Source organism: Zonotrichia leucophrys, chromosome 3 (assembly GCF_028769735.1).
Source record: "Zonotrichia leucophrys gambelii isolate GWCS_2022_RI chromosome 3, RI_Zleu_2.0, whole genome shotgun sequence".
NCBI lineage: Eukaryota > Metazoa > Chordata > Aves > Passeriformes > Passerellidae > Zonotrichia > Zonotrichia leucophrys.
In genome coordinates this window covers 103,455,357-103,473,741 of record NC_088172.1, presented here as the reverse complement: position 1 = coordinate 103,473,741, position 18,385 = coordinate 103,455,357, and the positions used below count along the sequence as shown (strand labels likewise).

The 18,385-nt window shown below is 44.2% G+C and overlaps 1 long non-coding RNA gene across 2 annotated transcripts in view; it reads right to left on the bottom strand.

Annotated features, from left to right (window-relative positions):
* The window catches only part of LOC135446160 (uncharacterized), a 434,639-nt gene that overhangs the window by 36,925 nt on the left and 379,329 nt on the right, over positions 1–18,385 (bottom strand). For both annotated transcript variants that reach the window (XR_010439680.1, XR_010439681.1), the window contains one exon: positions 17,872–17,935. This is a non-coding gene — a long non-coding RNA (uncharacterized LOC135446160). The remainder of the gene's footprint in view (positions 1–17,871; positions 17,936–18,385) is intronic.

Genomic DNA, 18,385 nt, shown 5'->3' with positions numbered 1-18,385 from the left:
CCAATCCATGGAAGAGGGAGCAGTGTCCCTGCTTTGAGGGGATTCTCTGATTACAGAGAGCTCAAACACCCTAAAGCTTGTCAGAGCCTTAAAGCAGGAGCTGCATTTTGCTCGAATACCTTGGGCACAACACCCTGCATTATTCATTCCTAAATACCCCATGTGTTGTCTTTAGAGAGGGAGGCAGCCACACCACCTTTCTGTGTGTGCTTTCCTCCCTTGGCTTTTACATTTCTTCCACACACAGAATGTACTTAACTCGCTGCTTATTGAATGAAGGATTAGTATTATTTTCCTTCCTCCAGTGAACTTTGTTTCACTTCATCCTGCATACATTTGGCTGGGCTGTGTTTTCCTGCCAGCACACCACTGTTCAGCAAACTACCGTGCTTAAGGCCAGCCAGCTAACACAGTGATTCCTTTTTACTCCTGAGGAGTGTTTCCGTAATCACGGCTGTGCTGGGGGATGAATGACAGCTTACACCAAGAAGCACAAAATGCACTTCCAGGAGCTTTGCTGAGCTGGGACAGAGCTAAAGCAGCTTCAAGCTGCCAAGATATTTGAGACATCCAGAGGAAGACACATGTGGAAATAGAGCCTGCTCCTTAGCTCCTCTGCGCTGACCAAGGACTGGGAAAGGAGCAACTTCCCCATCCTCTCTTTTCTGTGCTGTCACATCTCACCTTGGGCCAGACTGTGAGAAAAAATTAGTAAAAAACTAATAGTAACAAATAGTTATATTTACACTATTAGTATAAAACTAATAGTAATAAATTGCAATGGTTCTATATTTACAGTCTCTTATTTGTCGTTGTTGTTGTTGTGGTTAAAACTGGTTATGTTGCAAGGAGGAGAAAAGGGTTTCTCTTTCCAACCCTTGGAAAACCAAGTTGGAAGTTCCTGTTCACATCACTGCAGCAATGCAGACTTCTCTGGTGGAAGTGTTTTCTTTTTTTCTGGTGGAATTATACCTCAAGTCCTGCTAGGTAGTTCCTGTCTTTGTTCCTGTGAGCCAAGATCATGCTATGCCATGCTTATAATATAACCTCGCACTAGAAAGAAGATTACAAAGGGGGCAAAATGCCCTCGAGGGTTCCCCTTTATCAGAACCTTCCCTGTCAGTTTGCCTTCTCATTTCCTGAGCTCTTGTCTGATTATTAGTGTACTGACAGAATAAAAATAACCTCATATTCCTACATGAATCATAAATAAAACCCTTTTATTTCATCAAAGAGGCTGGCAGGTTTATAGTCCTTTGCAATGCATGCACGATGTGAATGACATACCTTTAATTTTGCTGACAAGCTTGTCGGGGTCCTAATGAAAAAGAGTGAAAAGTGGGTGACTTCTCTAAAGGTTTAGCAGTTGCTTTTTGGTGAGGATATATATTTCACCTTGCCACTGTAATCAAGGAGCCAACTGATCTTGGTAATGAACTCTTCAATTACAGTCCACTCCTAACTCTTCAGGAATGCCTCGGCAACAATACCACAGTGATTATTGCTGATATTACACATTAAAGCAACCTGGGGGGAATACAGAGGGGTAAAAGGGGAAAGACAACCTGAGCAGCATCTGTGGCAGAGCTGCAGGTATCAGGGTACCTCAGCAATGATCACGTTCCGGTTTTATATCCCTGCTGCACACCAGCCAATAATAAAATCACCATTCCCACCTGCATGTTGACAGTACATATTCCTCCCCGTTTGTTCAAGCAGACACTTTGCTTTTAGAAACCAATATCAAGAATGGTAGAGGATTCCTTGGGACAGCCCTACTAAAAAGGGGGGAATAGTGCAGAGTATTCCTTTTGGTGTCTCTAACAAACAGGTTTTCTGATAAAGGTTGCACAAAGAAAGGCCCAGGCACACAAAAAACAGGCACAGCACAATCAGAAAATCTTTCCTATTCGGACTCTTGCACAGGGTTAAAAGGTTAATTGCTCTAAAAAGAGGGAAGCAAACAGTTAAAAATATATATTTTTAGTAGTGTTGAGAGTTCTCTCCCCTTCTTCAACACATTCTTTCTTATTTCTCCTTTTTCCCGTCTCTTATTTTGCTCATGTAAAAGTCAGGAGGAACACAGAGCCCCACATTTGCTTTCTGACCACAAACAAACCGTCAAAGCCACAACCATTTTTCCCTTCATAAAAAGATTCCTGCTTTTTTTTGGAAGCATCTCAGGTCTTCACTCAATAATTCTGAAAGAAATTAAGGGAATATGACAGCTTTATTTGATCTCTTGGAGCTTATGCTTCTTTTTTGGTGGCGATTCCTGTCTTTAGCAACTCCTCATGAGAGAAAGTTTGGGACTTGGTGAGTTATATTGGCCTGATGGATTCTCTTTTTTGATTCTTGTTTTTTTTTTGTTTTGGTGGGGATTCAGAGGTGGGGATGCTGAGAGAGAAAATTAGGGGCACATAACAAAGGTCATCTGAGCAGAGAGACAGGATTGTGCATACACAGGGAGGTGGGACAGAAAAAGGGAAAATAATATGGACACTGATTTCCAGATTGCTGTCTTGACAGTATTTTACAAGATTCCAGAGATGCACTTTTAATTTTCATTACTTTCCATCTTCCTTTGATAAGCTCAGGAGCAGTATCTAATTTTATTAGGAGCTTTTCATCAAACGTGGATATCTTCCTTCCTCCAGGGATTCCCTAGCCACAAAAACATCAGGTTCTGTGAAACATTAGTTAATCCCAGTTAGAGTTACTTGACCCTATCAAGCTAAGAAATAAATTTTACTCTTCATGAGAGTCCTACTGTTTACACTCGAGACAAAATTCTTAGATCTCAAAGTTTTCAGAGGAAAAACATATTTCATAATGCCAGAAAACTGGCCTTAAAGACCTGGGCCATAGAGGCCTGAAACTGTTTCTTGTTTCTAATTAAATACACTGACAGACTTCCTCCTGACTGTGCCTGACACCAGGGCCTGGTTTTCTTGGCATAAAACCCAAAAGGGTGAGGGCAGGAGCCACATCCAGTCCCACATTGCTACCTCTGGCCCTCAGCCTTCCCCATGCAGCTGCTCACAGATGGAACTGGTGAGAATCAAAGCCCTTCTCCCTGCCCAGGGCAGAGCAAACTCCTCAGCAGGAGCCAGGGTTTAGTGAAACTTTCAGAGGGTTTTGGTTGGGAAGGTGCAGGAAGGTGCTGCTGGCAACCAGCACGACCCCAAAACTTTGGAGAACAGGACCAGCTTCTCTGGCTGCATTGCTATCACTTGTTCAGCTGTTTGCAGTGTAAGGTCTTGCTAGAAAAGGTTATGAAAAGACTCATACACTCCAAAATTATCAGTTTGTTATCACTATTAAAAATACTTTATAGTACTTAACATGCTACTTTTTATCTTCAAAGCACTTTGCAAATATTAATTAATCCTCACAGCCTGCCTGTGGGGTAGGCAAGGGCTGCTGCTCCCAGAACTGAGGCACAGGGTTAGCTGATGTTCTCAAGTGCAGAGGGTCAGGATCAGCCTCTGCACATCCTGCTCTGATGCCCAAAATATTTAAAGATGGTGTTTCCCCTGCTCTTAGATGGGGTGGTGAATGTGCACCACTTTTGCTGTACAGGAGATACTTTGTTAAAGTGCTGGTTTGAACTGACAACTGCAACTCCAGCAGCTTGGACAAGGATGCAGCTTACTCCCTTCCCACATATTTCTGCATTGATGGGAGAGGTGGGCAATTACTGCTAGCTGATTAAAGGATAGGATCATGAAGGAGTTATAAAACTACTCCTCAAGCTGAGAATTTGTAGCTTTGTAGCAGAGAATTGTGTGTATGTACACAAAAGTGATCAGAGTCACAGCTTAAAGAAGAAGCAGATTCCTTTTAAGATTTACCAGGCCACCATCACTGACACATAAGCAAAGGAAGAGTTTCACTGAAAGCAGCTAGTGTTTGTGAGGACTATTAGCATAATGTTTGGGTGTTCTTCACTTGTGGGTTTGGGTTTGTTTGTTTCATTTCTAAACAGCTTCCAACACTTTCAGTGCTAACAGCTGAAGGAAGATTTAGAGGGAAGGACAGGCCCATGATGTGGTTTTATTTGTCCATGCTTCTTTGAGTTGGTAAATCACACTGCATTGCTTTATTGAGTGTCCCTTTAGGAGTATATTGGAAAAAATTCTATCTGCCACAATTAATAGAGTGCCTAGTGCATCACAGGCACAGCCCCGGCATCGGGACTCGGCATTCTCCCAGAGCCCTTTGGTCCCACACTGGATGCCAGAAAGGATAGTGGCTGTGACATGTGATACAACTGCTGATAAATGATGGTGATAATGCAGAACAAAAAGGCTAATGAGTTCTCCCCAACACCATGCTACTTTCATGAAATGAATGTGATGATGGCCCTATTTGCTACTTTTTTCCCTTTTTTTTTTTTTTGGCTAGTGAGTTACTTATCCCTCTACCTGCATGTTGGTTTTTATCTTGTCTACACAATGCTATGGAGAGACAGCCAAAATTAATGTCAGCATCTGCCTTCACTTTTAAACTATAAAAGAGCCTTTGAAGGTAGAGTAAACCAAAGAGGCCAGTAACTAATTATAACCCATTGTACTGGACTTTGGGAATAATGAATAGAAGCTATTCCCCGAGCGCTCAGCAGAGACAGTGGTGCCTTTGTGGTGAGGGAGATCCCTTCACTGGACCAGAGAGAGGAGAAATGGGATTGTTAATGTATGTAAGAGGCAGGAGGATTTCTATGGTGCTATTTCACTGCAGAGGCAGAAGGGAGCAGAGCCAATCATGGGAAGCGTAAAGGTGTGAAGGCACAAAGATGGAGAGTTGATTAAAAGCACCGTGGGGAGCGCGGGCGAACAAATCAATGGTAATGATGGAATTATGCCCGAGCGGAACCCAACAGTCTGTGGTGTCCTGGTGACTCGGAGCTGGGGATTAAATGCTGCAGGAGCAGAGCCGGCCCTTGTCCTGCCTGTCAGCACTCAGGGATGGGCTGATCGATGGCACGGGCTCTGCTGCACAGTGGGGTGAGCCCAGCACAGGCACCTCTGGGAGATGTGAGGGTGGGATCCCGCCCAGGGGGCAGCAGCGGTGGGGGCAGGATGCCCACATGGTTGTCACACCTGGAGTGGGACAGGGCCCAGCTGGGGGAGCAGAAGGATGAGGAAAGAAAAGGTAAAAGATGAGGGAAGGGGCCCTGAGGGTGCTCAGTGGGGTCGGGAAGCAGGGCAGGAAAGCCACAGAGGATCCCGTGGAGCAGAGACACGAGCGGCACTGCGGACACAGGGAGCACTGGGTGGGCCCATGAATGGCACTGGGCACATGAGCGGCACTGGGCACACAAGCGGTGTAGCCAGGCAGGGCTCGGAGGCACTGGCAGGAGCTGAGGGAGCAGAGATCAGAGCTGGCTGCAAAGGCACCGAGAGAAAGGCCTGGAGCAGCCTGCAGGGAGGGAAGAGAGGATTGGAGCAGCTGCCAAGATAAATGCAGGCCTGGCTTAGCTGGGGCAGCACAGGCTGAGGGCTGCCTGCCCTCCCTGAGCTTGCCCTGCTGGCTCTGACACCTCTACAAGCAGAATTACAAAAACACAGCCTTGGTTCCCTTCTCCTTTACTCCTTTATGGATTCCTCTGCTGGTTTGAGGCACACATCTTTATGCACATAAATATCCCAGAAGCCCCTACTCCTATGGCAGAGTCACCACTCCCACCTGGCTCTGTGGTTGGTGATCTCAGGAGAGAGGATGTGGGGACCATCTCTGGTCACACAGCATTGCCAGAGGGGAATTAAATGGGTGAAGAACAAGCCCAGGAACAGAACCTGTCAGGATAGAGCTCTGTCCATAAAGGACTGTGCCAGAAAAAAGCAAACCAGAAATTTTCCCTCTGATGGCATCAGTGCACCAGCCTGTGTGAGGCAGAGCAAGAGGACAGTCTGACCTCAGGGTCTGCATGACAGGAGATCCTCCCACACCACACAGCCAGAGCCAGACTTTAGCAAACGTAAGGGCCATCATGCCTGGCCCTTTGGCACAAACTCACCACGAAATAAGTGAAAGCTAAACATTTTCAAAGTCAAATATTTGCCCAGTGGTGAAAAAGGCCACTGCAGCCAGAGAGAAGCTGTTCCTAGGTGGCCTCAGCCTGAGCAGATCCTGCAGGACTGCTCTGGTGGTCCCAGTTAAGAGACCTTCAGATTGCTGAAGTCTACTTGTGCTCAGGCCAGCTGGGGAGGAGAGAGCCAATTTTAGTCATCCAGAGTCTCCAGAAGTAAAATTCTGGAAAGGAAAAGACAAAGACTTTCAAGTAGAAAATGCACAGATTCTTTCCAAATGGTCTTAATGAAGATTATTTAAATATGGAGAGTTAAAATATCCCATATGTTAGCTCCCTTATGGATCTCTTACATAGACTCAAGCCTGAGCACAAACTAATAAACCCCTTATCGAGAGAGGAGCTCAATACCAAAAAGCAGCAATCTGGTGTTTGGCTGCTTCTTTGCTTTTTCCTAATAATAGTGTGTGAAAAGCCTAAAGGAAAGTATAAGGCTCAGCGCTGGGCTTGGGCATGTGCAGAGGTTTCCTCCACTCCTGAAAGCAGCAAGCACCAGAAAGTGGAGATGGAGATCTAGACATGGTACAAATATGAAATGTAAACACAACACATTCCAGCACAGACCCTCACTGAAACAAGCCCTAGAGCAAAGCTCTCTCTTCCTGTAGGTGACAACTGCGAAGGACTCCAGCATAATGGTATTTACTCAGTTAAAGGAGAGCTGTAATGCACTTCAGCCTTAGAAACAAAACTTGAGCTATTCAAGTGTCCTGGCTTCAGACCTGAGGCTTTATTTGCACGTGACTGCTGACTTCAGCAGGAGTCACCACTGCCACCAAAGGCTCTGCTCTGGGAGCCTCCCCAGCAGGAGACAGGGGATGGAAAAAGCCCTTTTGCTTCAGCTCAGCAGAACCCAGAGCAAGGAAGCACGGACTTAGTTTAGATGTAAACAGAAGTCACTTCACCATCCTTTACTTCCCTTTCCCTCAGTAAATTGGGAAAAACCACATTCATCCTCCTGAAGATCTCTGACTGAGAATTAAACATTATTATTGTTAAAGGGTGATGCTAACATAGTCAGTAACATGTCTAGTACAGAGCATTTTTTTCCACATGAGGGTGCTGGGAAGTGTTAATGGGCAACTTTTCTTTTGCCTGTGTATCAGTCAGAGCCATCTATTTGTTTAAAATGAATTTTGCTATTTATTTTTTAAAACATTTCTTCTTAAGCTTTCAACCCAGAGTACAGAGTTTTAGTTAAGCTCTCGTGGTTGTGTTCATTCTAAACTCAACTCCAAACCTGACCTCTCTCGGGATGAAATTTTCTTTAAAAATATGATGGTAATTTCATTTCTAATAAAGACTACACAACTGTCTTCATATATGGAAGACACTTGGAAAAAAAAACCTTTGTTTTTGTAGATGCAGCAACTTGAGAAGGCAGGAGTGGGTGAACAGCAGCCTAATCATTTTGTCGCCACTGACAAGCAGGGAAGGAGTTAATTATCTGCTTCTTTTCACTAATTCTCTTGCAGAGCTCGGTTGTGCATATTAAATGTCTAAGTTACCAGATTTAAAGAAAAACTTGATCTCAATTTGGCTACATATTAGAAGTGCCATTCCCTGTTGTCCTACCTAGCACTGTTAATTGCATACATTTAGCCCTCTATTGGAGAATAATTTAGCTTCAGATTGAAAAGAAACAGCCCTGGCCTTGGTTATTTTGGCATACAAGACTCCAGTATGACTCTGTTTTCTAAGCAGACATTAATGATTCTAAAACTAATATTCATTGTTTGAAGAGGCATAGCAGCCTTGGCATTTACTTAACCTTTTGTCTCATGTATGAGACTGAGTCAGCCTAAATCCTTTTCTTAATTAATATCTATTCTTCTTTTTTTTTCTGTCCAACATTATTTATTAAACAATTTGCATGCAACAATTAAGAGTTGAGAGATTAGAAAAAAAACCTCACTGTAGGAGCAAGCTCACTTGGTACAACAACAACCATCAAACTGGTTCTCCAGCTCAGACAAAGCTCTGAGCAGGGATGAGAGGGGAATAGGGAGGAAGGAAGGTCAGGTAAAAAAAAAAAATCTGAAATCTAAAGTCCTACCATTCACCTCTTAGCCCTAACATTAAGCTATTCCCTACTAAAAAAGTAATAATTCTAGAGGGAAAGAGATAAAATACTACTGCAAAAGCATAAAACCCTGGGATTTGACACCTCCAGTGAATGTCAGTGATGACAGTTATGGTTGTGAATAAAGTGCAATCACTGAAACTGTTTGCTTATTGCTGTCGTAGAAAGAAATTATCATTTCAGCTTCTTGTTGTGCCTCACAGGAGAGCAGTGCCTGCTCCACAGGAGCTGCCCCAACTGAGCTCTCTGCTTCTCCAGCCTCTTTGTTTCTGTGTGCTTCCTTGCACTCCTGTAGTCATAACTTCAGCGAGTAACTTGGTGAGTGTGCCACAAAACACCCTTAGGAGTGCTGGGATCTGTGAGGAAGTTGGCAAGGACACCTTTGGCAATGGCAATGAACAATTCTGGGGTGGCATTATGAGCTGCATGGCATTAACACAGAGCAGGATGGCAGCTGCAAACACAAGGAATTCACGTGGAACAGAGGCTGCAGCATCTCTGCTCACCTCTTCTCCCAGGCAGTAGCTCTGTGGAGTCACAGACACTTTCCCCAGGGGACTGTCTGTCTGCAAGACCAGAGCTGAATCACCTTTTATATCCTACCAGGGCTGGGGGACAAACCAGACCTACAGGAAAAACTCAACACTATCCCAAAAAGCACAAGTGAGATAATATGAGCTGTGTTCTGCACCCATCAGGATACCCATCCTGATAGCAGGAAACCGATACAGTTCAGTTTCATACTTCATTGGTATCAAAGTCATCCTACATCCTCTATCAGCCAACCCCTAATGCTCTTGGGATCTCCTTTCTAAAAGGCTTTAGGAGATCCCTGGGCACCACACCAGGCCCTTGACCCACACCCTTCACATGAGCCAACGGAGAGTGAACCCTCCTACCTGTGATGAGGTCAACACTTGCTTGGGGAGAAGACACAGTGAAGGGAAAAAATGGGACCAATGCTTAGAGACTGTTCTGAGAGCTGAACTGGACCCCTGCCACTGTCTCGGTGCTCCCAAGAGAAACACTCCAGGGATCCAGATGTGTCATTTTCTCCACAACTACCTCACCAATGTGACACTACTTTAAATATTATTTCAGACATGGAGTGCAGCAGATAATTTCAGGGCATGAACTACGGCAGCAGGTTTGAAAATCCAAATGCACGTCTATAAACCCAACATATTAATAACTTAACAGTTTTCAATAAGACATCAACATTTGCATGCATCTTCCTACTTGTTATGTGCAGTACTACATTTTTTAATGTTTCTTGGATGCTGGCCAGAGAGTCTGAGTCCCTAGTTAGTTCAGCTATTACTTTCTTGCCACAATAGATCTGGGTCTTGGCCAAGTACTGGACTCATACTGCATACAAAAACACAAAATTCTCTCCCTTATCTGTTGATAGTCTTCACTTCCCAGGGAAGGGAGAAAAAAATGGCATAAATTAAGATAAATAAATAAATACATAAAAATTCAACACTAACTGTAGTAGAAGTATTTTTAGCATTTTTTAACACTACGTGTAATCAAAAGATTTCCTCATGTATTTATACTGCTTTAGTCTCCCAAGAGTCTAATTCATGACTATTCACCTGAACAGGAGAGGAAGATCTCTTCTTTAAATCCCTCCTGGAGCTCCTCAGGCTTTCTACAAGAGTGAGCAAGGTTACCTGACCTGAAATAAAACAGGGGAGGAAGAGGCTTCAGTACCATCCTTCCTTTTTCAGTGTTTCTCAGCCTATGGACTATGAGGGGGTTTAAAGAGGCCATGAAGGGTTAGAGACGGCCTCTGTTTTACATTTGACCTTTTTATCCCTTACTCAGAGTCTCTGGTGCCTTCAGAGGAAGACGGATGAACACAGAGGAGATGCCTTTTGAATGAGGTTTGAAAACATTGTCCAGCACGGCTCTGGTGGCAGGGCAGTGAATGTTGCCTTTTATTGTGGGTTTAAGGTGGCAAACTCATACTTAGATTAACAAAGAACAAGGAGAAAGGAGCGGGAGGTGCAACAATCGTGGCTGTGGCTTCCCAGCCACGTTAATCCCCAGCAGCCTGAGCTGCCCCTGAAAGGGCTGGGCCTGCCCACCCGCCCGGCCCCCCTGGGAAGGTTTTTGCCCATGTGAAGATCTGCATTTTATCAGAGAATGTGGAGGCTACAACGTTCCCGAGCCTAAAATCGCCCTGGATCACTGCACTCCTCGGAGCGGGACAACAGCAACGGGGTTCCTGCCCTTGGTGACCATGGAACCACCGTGGAATCCGAGCCAAGGACATGGGGGCAAGGCCAGGAGCAGCTGGGAAGGCATCTCACTTTCCCCATGGCTGCTGCCAAAATCCCATCCCAGTCCACTTCACTGTCAGTGTAACACTGATCCCAGCAGCCCACCGGGCTGACTTGGAAAATATTCCTAATAATATCAAGGTAGCTGACAAGGTAATAGAACACATGGTTCCTGTACCTTCTGCTAGAGCTGTGTGTTTTTTTCTGTTCATTTGCCCAAATAAAGCATCAGTGCCTTAATTTCCGTTGTTTCAGAAATGAGATCCTCTTGAAGAATAAAAGGATGCTGTGTTCGAGAGGGGTAGCGTTTTTATGAAGACACGTAATTAAAGGAAGCTATTAAAGATACTTGTAAAAATGATTCAGATTTTTATATATGATGACTAACTAACTTATTATTGCTCTTCTTGGTCACAGATTAATGGGAATTTCTAAAGGATAGAGAATTATTTAACAAGCTTCAGGATATACAGGGCTTGGAATACACTATAATAATGTGAATAATAGGAAATATGGCTGCTTATTCCCTTAACTAATGAACCAATGCTAAATCCAGAGATAGCAAGATGTCAAAAAAACCCAAACCCCAAACTAAAAATAATCTAACCAATACCTTACAAGCAAGTGGATATTTTTTACATGAATCTAAGCATAAACTTTAGTAAGAAATTCCTCCCTTTAAGAGAATCAGGTTCCCATGTGCTCTAACTCAAAGTGGTAGAGGAACACACCAGCATGATCTCAGAAATTACTGAGAAGCACCAAAGACTATAAAGAGAGAGTTTAAAATCAGGGAATGCTGAATATTCAACCACTCCTTGTGAGGGGAAGGAGACAGCAAGGCAGAGAGAACAAACCTCTATTGCCTGAAACAGCTTCCCATGAAGAAATTATCTTTACAGGGAGATGACAACAATGTGCGTGCACAAAGATTTCTGTGCAAGCAAATCTCACTTCTAAGTTAGATCACAAGTAGCAGAATAACTTGATGGTTCCCTTGATGATGGCCCACATGAACAGCTTTCATTTTTCCAACTGTTTCAGGTTTTAAGTGACCTCAGCATAAGTGAATATCACATCCCCTCTGGGCTGGAAGGCCGTGCCAAGAGGGAGTGGTGCATCTATCTCTAGGCTGACATTGGCACTAAGGGAAGGGAGCAGGTAACACTTCAGGAGAGAAGGGAGTGGAAGGCAAACCAGTTTCTCAGGCAGCTCAAAAGAGTGTTTGGCTTTTTTCACAACAGATTTGACAAGTGTTTTCTGCAGTAACTGCTCAGAGCAACAAACTGCAGTGACTCCTGTGCCCAGGTGAAGCAGCAATAGTTCCCTCTCTCTGGCTGAAACAAATAAACACCAACCAGATATTTTCCAAAGCAGATCCCAACCAAGCCAGGTAGTAGCAGTGAGCCTTCTGCAGCCTGACACCCAATTATTTTAATATCCACTACATCTTCCCCCCCTCAGGGCTCATTGGGGTTTTTTCCCTTTAACTTTCTGAAGGCACACAAAGAATTGAATAACCTTTTCTCTGCGTACCTGGCTACAGCCACAGCACTGAGGGGGGTCCTTTCGACATTTTAAAGGACCTGAAGTGTGTGACAACATGGCACTGCAGTCAAGAATCTTGCCGGGAAACAGAATAAGAAGATTTATTTTATTTTTAATATTTGAAAGATTTCAAAAAGCATTCAACTGGATTTCTCACTAAGAGGATGAGTGAAGAGAATCCTTTGTAACTAAGCTGGGAGGCCCAAGTCTTTTATCCATTGTTACACAGTTTTTCCCCAGGGCAGAGTTAGGAAGGCCTGCAAGCCCCAGCAGCTTAACAAGGCGAGTACACTGGGTGGGCTTTTCTGCCATTGCCTAAGCTTCTCCCGAGGAAGGAGACGAGCAGGTCCCGCACTCATCCCAGGCCCCGCCAGGCGCTATTGGGGAAGATCCCGGTGGCAGAAGTGCTCTGCCAGCAGTGACTGTGCCCGGCCTGCCTGCAGTGCACACACACCCCTTCAGTGCCCAGACTCCTCTGCCTCCTCAATAAACCAGGAGCAAACCATTCCACACAAGGTTAGCAGCGAGCTGGCACTCAGATTAATCATTGTGCATCGCACTTTGCAAGCCGCCTCTTCCTGTCGGCTTTTTTAAGCCCTCACACACAACTGGTTGGTCAGAGATACCTTATCTCTTCCAGGATAGCCTGTGCAACAGGAGGAAACCAGTGTAACTGTGCTGCTGACACCTTTCTTCTCTTCCCTTTTGTACTTTTAACATCTATACTGTGAAAACCCTTCAGCCCTGATGCAAATGGGCCTGTGGGTTTTGATCACATGGACTGGGATATTCCCTGAGCTTGGTTTACAGCAGGGATGGACCCACCCACCTTTCCCAGGGATGTCTGGGTTTGGCTGAAAGTGAGAACTTCCCTGAGCGCTTCCCAACAATGTCAAAAGGAGCTCAGGGCCTGAAGCAGGACACCCAGGACACGTTCTTACCCCCAGCCCCACAAACTCTTGTTCTGGGACTTGTCCAGCTGATTACAAAGCCCTAAATATGCAAGACCCATGTCAGTTGTATTTTGCTTGGCAGTGTTTAACAGCCCTGCCAGTCTCTGAGAGAGGCACAGGAATGAGGAACAGCAGAAGGCAGAGGATTGCCCTGTCCATTTGTGCCTCAGTTGAAGCCTCAGAGTTCACCATTCAAAGGTGCTCTCAAATTAAAGGTGAAATAAAAGATTATTTTTAAGTAATTAAGCCCCTCTTTTCTGACTTGCTATGAAATTTGTGGGACACTAACATGGCAGAAATTTTGAGGGCAAATGTCTTATGTACAAGTCCAGAAGCAGAAAACTACGGAATTTTTAAATAATGGCAGTACTTGCTTCCTTGATCCCACTGAAATTAATGGGCTGTGGTTTAGGTATGTGTCAGTGCCATAAAGTAGGATATTCCTGGGAACTGGGTGCACCATGTGTCAGTGATGGAGTTATGGAGTAGCAGTGGCCATTGCATGGTCAAAGTTACAGAAGGGTTTTTCTTCATGTTCAACTCCCCTGTTTATACTCCAAAAAAAAGCTGAAGAAATTCCTAAGTCAGACCTGGTGCCATGGTTGAAATTTTTCTATAAAATTGGAAAGGGATTCAGCCAGACACTTTCAAATGATGGCACCCCTGAAAAATCACAGCTCACAAGCACTGAGCCCTCTCTGGTTTTCTCACACAGGGTTGAATCTGGGTATGAGCAAAACTGACACAATTATTGCCCCTCCCAAGCCCCTTCTCCACTAAAGTCCAGCTCTCCTTCTCCAACCCCACAATTCCCACAGAGATGCTGGAACAACGCAGGAAAAAAGCATCTTACTCATGTGCTATATTTTAATGTTTATGGTATGGCTTTTTGTATAATAGGAATAATCGCTATTGCTTTGTAGTACACTTACAACAAATAGCTTCTGAGATTGCTCAAACACTTTAGCTCCACTTCAGCTCTTAATCAAACTCAGCAGCTGTTTATTGCAATTACACCATAAAGCAACAGACATTATCCCTTAACTAACTGTCTTATTAATATAGGTAGTTACACAGCTACTTCATAGTTAGTCTTAAATAACTGCTTTTAATTATTTTATTAACATAAATAACCATCTCAATAAATTTAAATTAAATGCATATGTGAGAAAACGCAATTTAAAGCATTGCACAGAATTGCATCTGTTTACTAATGTTTAAATTGATGTCATTGTGTAATTCAATTAAAGTGGAACTTTAATTTATTTCAATTTTTGATGGCCATGAAACACCTAAGACACCAGAACTTTCTAACATTGAAATGGGCACTCTCTCCTCTTCTTGTGCTGCTGTATTTTATTGGCAATATTAGTTTGCTGCCAGGCAAATGAGATTTCTCTTTAACCACAAAACTTACAATTTAATATCCCCATTTAATTTTGTTTTCTTCCCATTCCCAAAGCAACAGATGACTGGACTGCATTTTGCCTTTTGGTTCAGTTGTGCAACTCTGCTTTCAGCGGAGAACAGGATTTCACTTTCCTGCGCAATGCTGGATCCTCCATGTCTTATGCCATTTGTTCTGCTGGGATCAAGCTCTTTGCCTTCAGCTAAAGGGAAGGCAGACATTGCCTGACCTGGCCTGAAATCCCCTTTTTCTTCCTCAGGGGGGCTGGTTTATTGTTCAGGGGGCTCATCCTACCCCAAAATCCCGCCCTGCAGAGGAGGCAGCACTTGCACAGCAGCTTTCATCCCCCAGTGCCACCATGGAATGTGTCTCTGGAAAGGGACCCCAGCCCAGATGGGTGCATTCTTTCCCTCATTCCCAGAAGGCTCTGCCCAGCACACTGGCCTATTCAAATTCTCTTTGGGGGATGACACAAAAATCTCCTCTCCTCACTCTGGTTTAGATGCCTCCTCTGAAGGATAAAGAGGAAAACGCTTGCTGGGGAGCAAGGAGAAAAGGAAAGGGACTCCCTCCACCCCTCAGAGAGAACAGATGATGTTAGGGAGCACTGGGAGAAACTAAAAGTGGAAAGCGTAAGGCAAGAACGGGGTGAAAATGAGGCTGGAAAACATAAAGATGCAAAAGGAGGGGAGGAGGTCTCACATGCTTTCCTGCCAGCTCAAAATTTTTAATTCTGTAACTGGTGTAGGGACCTGCCAATGTGAACTGCTACCTCTCAAATCACAGCAAAACCTCAAAAGTAACTAGGATGTATTGAGAAAAAGTGTTGAAGTCAGGAAAATGTAATGCAAAATCTCTCAGAGGGTCTTGATTGGGATCTCAGCAGCTTTATAACCTTCTAAACTGTGGAAATCAAGGCATATTTGGCCCTTGGATGTCAGTCAATGCCAAAGATTTTACAGGAGAGTAATGAAAGGAAGAATTTGGTGCAATAATGGTGACTATTGCTAAGTAGCAAAGTCATGCCCTGCTCATCAGAGGACACAATCTCCCTTCAGGGAATCATTAAAGAATTTCAAATCAGGTTTCAATGCATTTCCATGCAGGTACACACTTTGTCAGGAGGAAGGTGCCTCAGTGACACCCAGCCTATGGAAAAGGGGAATGTGGCTGGGACAGCAAAGCTGAAAACAGTAATTTATTGATTGTAATACTTCTATCCAAATGCACCAGGTAACATGAAGGAATAATTACAGGCTCCATCAGAGAGGGGTTGTGATCTGGCAGACACACCAAGCTCCCCAGGAGATGAGCTCTTAAAACTTTACAGACTCCACTGGGCAAAGACAGGTGACTCAGTACAAAGGGTTTTTACAGAAAAATGTAGAAACTAGAGTGAAAGCAGACATGTTTAAACTTCAGGTAACTGAGAGTGATCAGGGGTTGGATAATTGAAGTTCCAATGTATATTTGCCTACATTGTCGCTCACCTTTGAGCCCTACCTAGGCATCTTGACATTTATGTAGTCTGAAATCCTGAAAGCTCTGAGTTTAGACAACTAAATTGTTGCTTGTCAATTTAGCCTTGACTGAAAGACAGGTGTTTTGTTTCAGAGTAACACTCCTTTCAGACTCCTCTATTCCCAAGCTCACATTACTGAGCTAAGGAACTATCAAAAATGAAATAACTTACAAGCAGGCAGAGACATTTACATACCTTGAACAAAGGAATTCTTTGGGCAAAATAGGGATTTTTAATTATTGCTTGTTTTTTGTCATGTGGGATTCTCATCTCTGGCTCTCTGGTGGGAGCTGGAGGAGCTTGGAGACTTTGAAGGTTCCTACATTTTTGGTACCGCTATGCAGTTTTACAAGCCGAATGCAAAATGCTGTCTGAACACAAATCCAGCTGAGAATCTGAACCAGAATTCTCCAAAAATGCAATTCTGGAAGCAGGCAGAATTCTATACAGCACACACATTAGTCCAATGGCAACAGGGTGAGCAAGGGGTACTTCTTAGGCTCATCCTAACTTTAACTCAAAGTGGGTCATTATAGCCAGGCCTTCATTGTCATCTCTAATACTTCAGGCTTCTTGGCATGGTGGCAGGGCTTGGACCTCAATCCCTTTATTTATGCCATTGTGTGCTGAAGGCAACAGAAGACAGGCTTAATCACAGTGACCTGCCAGTAACCTCAGCTGTGACCTGGAGGGATCCCCAGTTTTGGCATAGGTTAAGGGTCTCATCTCATTTAGAACTTAAGCTGGATTTGAACTGTAGCCCCAGAAGTAAAAAAGCCAGCATTTTATCTGGGAAGCCACATGGCTCTGGCTTGGGACTTGTGACATCCCAGTATTGGCAAACCAGAGACATATTAACTGTGTGCTCTGTTTTCTGCCCTTAATTATGGCCAGCCAGTCTGAGTTTTCTTTCCTTTCCTTTTTTTTTTTTTTTAGAGGATTTGAGTGACAAAGTGACTATGCATATCATTCCACATTTGAACTGTAAGACTTCAGTATTTCTACCTCTAGTGTGTAATTGGATCAGCTGCCAGTTACAGAAAGGAGCTGGGTGAGTATTAAGTGTGTGGAAAATGAAGAAGAGTCCAAGTGTGAAGGGGAGGAATAATTTGACAAAGCCTGCAGTGAGCTGTACGTGGTTTTCCCGTTCCAAAATGGAGTAGGTTTTGAAGCGCATGAGTTAAAACTGGCTTTGATTTATTAGCTCTGGTTCACAGAATGCCAGCCACAATCTTGGAGCAACTCAAGACATATGGAAAACCACAGTCCCTGCCCCAAGGAACACACAACACCCACATTATCATACTGAGGATGGACCAGTGCCAGCCTGAAAAACACTCTGCTTTTTTCTGGGTCCTGAACAACCTTGTCAGGCAGGGCACAAAGCTGCTGCTGCCAGGGCTGGGCTTGGTGTGCCCATGGTGTGGTGGCCCTCAAACCATCACACCCAGTGCTCTTTTGTAGGTCCCCACTGTAACCCTGCCTCACTTGAATCTGGAGTCTCTTAAAGGAATTAGGATGATGTAAATATGAAACAGGCTAGAACCAACCACAGAAATCCATGGTAAATCTCAGCCCTTTCAAAAGGTGATAAATAGGTGAAGATTGTGCAGTCAGAAAGTGACAGTTTTCCTGTCAGGACAAGAAAGTTGAGTTCCAACACTAAGCACAGGTAGAGGCAGGATCACATAGACAGAAACAGTTCTTTATCCAGCAAATGATCAATCATTTATATCTATAGGAAGTGCAAGCAAAATCCCCTCAGGTAAGAATTGGGAGTCTGTATGTTCCTGGTCAAACCCTCCTGGCTGGACCAGAACATCCTTCACTTTGCATTCAAAGATGCAACTCAGGACAACAATCTAATCATGAGGTTGCCAGTTGGGAGGATTAGGAGAGAGACCTGTGGCTTGACATCAAGGAGAAGGTCACAACATCCAGAGCAGCTCATGAAAGAAGCAGAAGAAATGGCAATTACCTAGAAATTCCCAGACAGTTGTCCCTCAGCTCCAGAAATGCTCCATAAAATCCAGCATGCTGATCTGTAAGGAGTAAAGAAGAACAATTTATTAGTGATGGAAACAAGAATTACAGACATGCCAGGTGACTGCCCAGTGCTGCCCAGAAGGTGGAGAGACCAAGAACCAATTGGGATTTGCTACTTCCCAACTCTAGGGGGCTGCACCTGGTGGTTTGCTGCCCATAGGGCCAAATTGATATCCTGGGATTTGGAAATTCCTTTGCTCTGCCTTCAGCAGCAGCCTCTAATTGAGAGGAGCAGTGTCCTAAAGGGCCCCAGGGTTATGGCCATAGAGTCCTGTCCTTTCTGGTATAAAAGCCCTGCAGACAACTCGATCAGGCAAAAGCTCAACAAAAAACCATCTCAAAATCATTTCTCTCTGACTCTCCAAGGGGGTTAGGGCATTAAGACACAATGCCCTACCTCAAAGGAAGTCAAGATTGGATCAGAACATCTCAGAGAGATAGAGAAG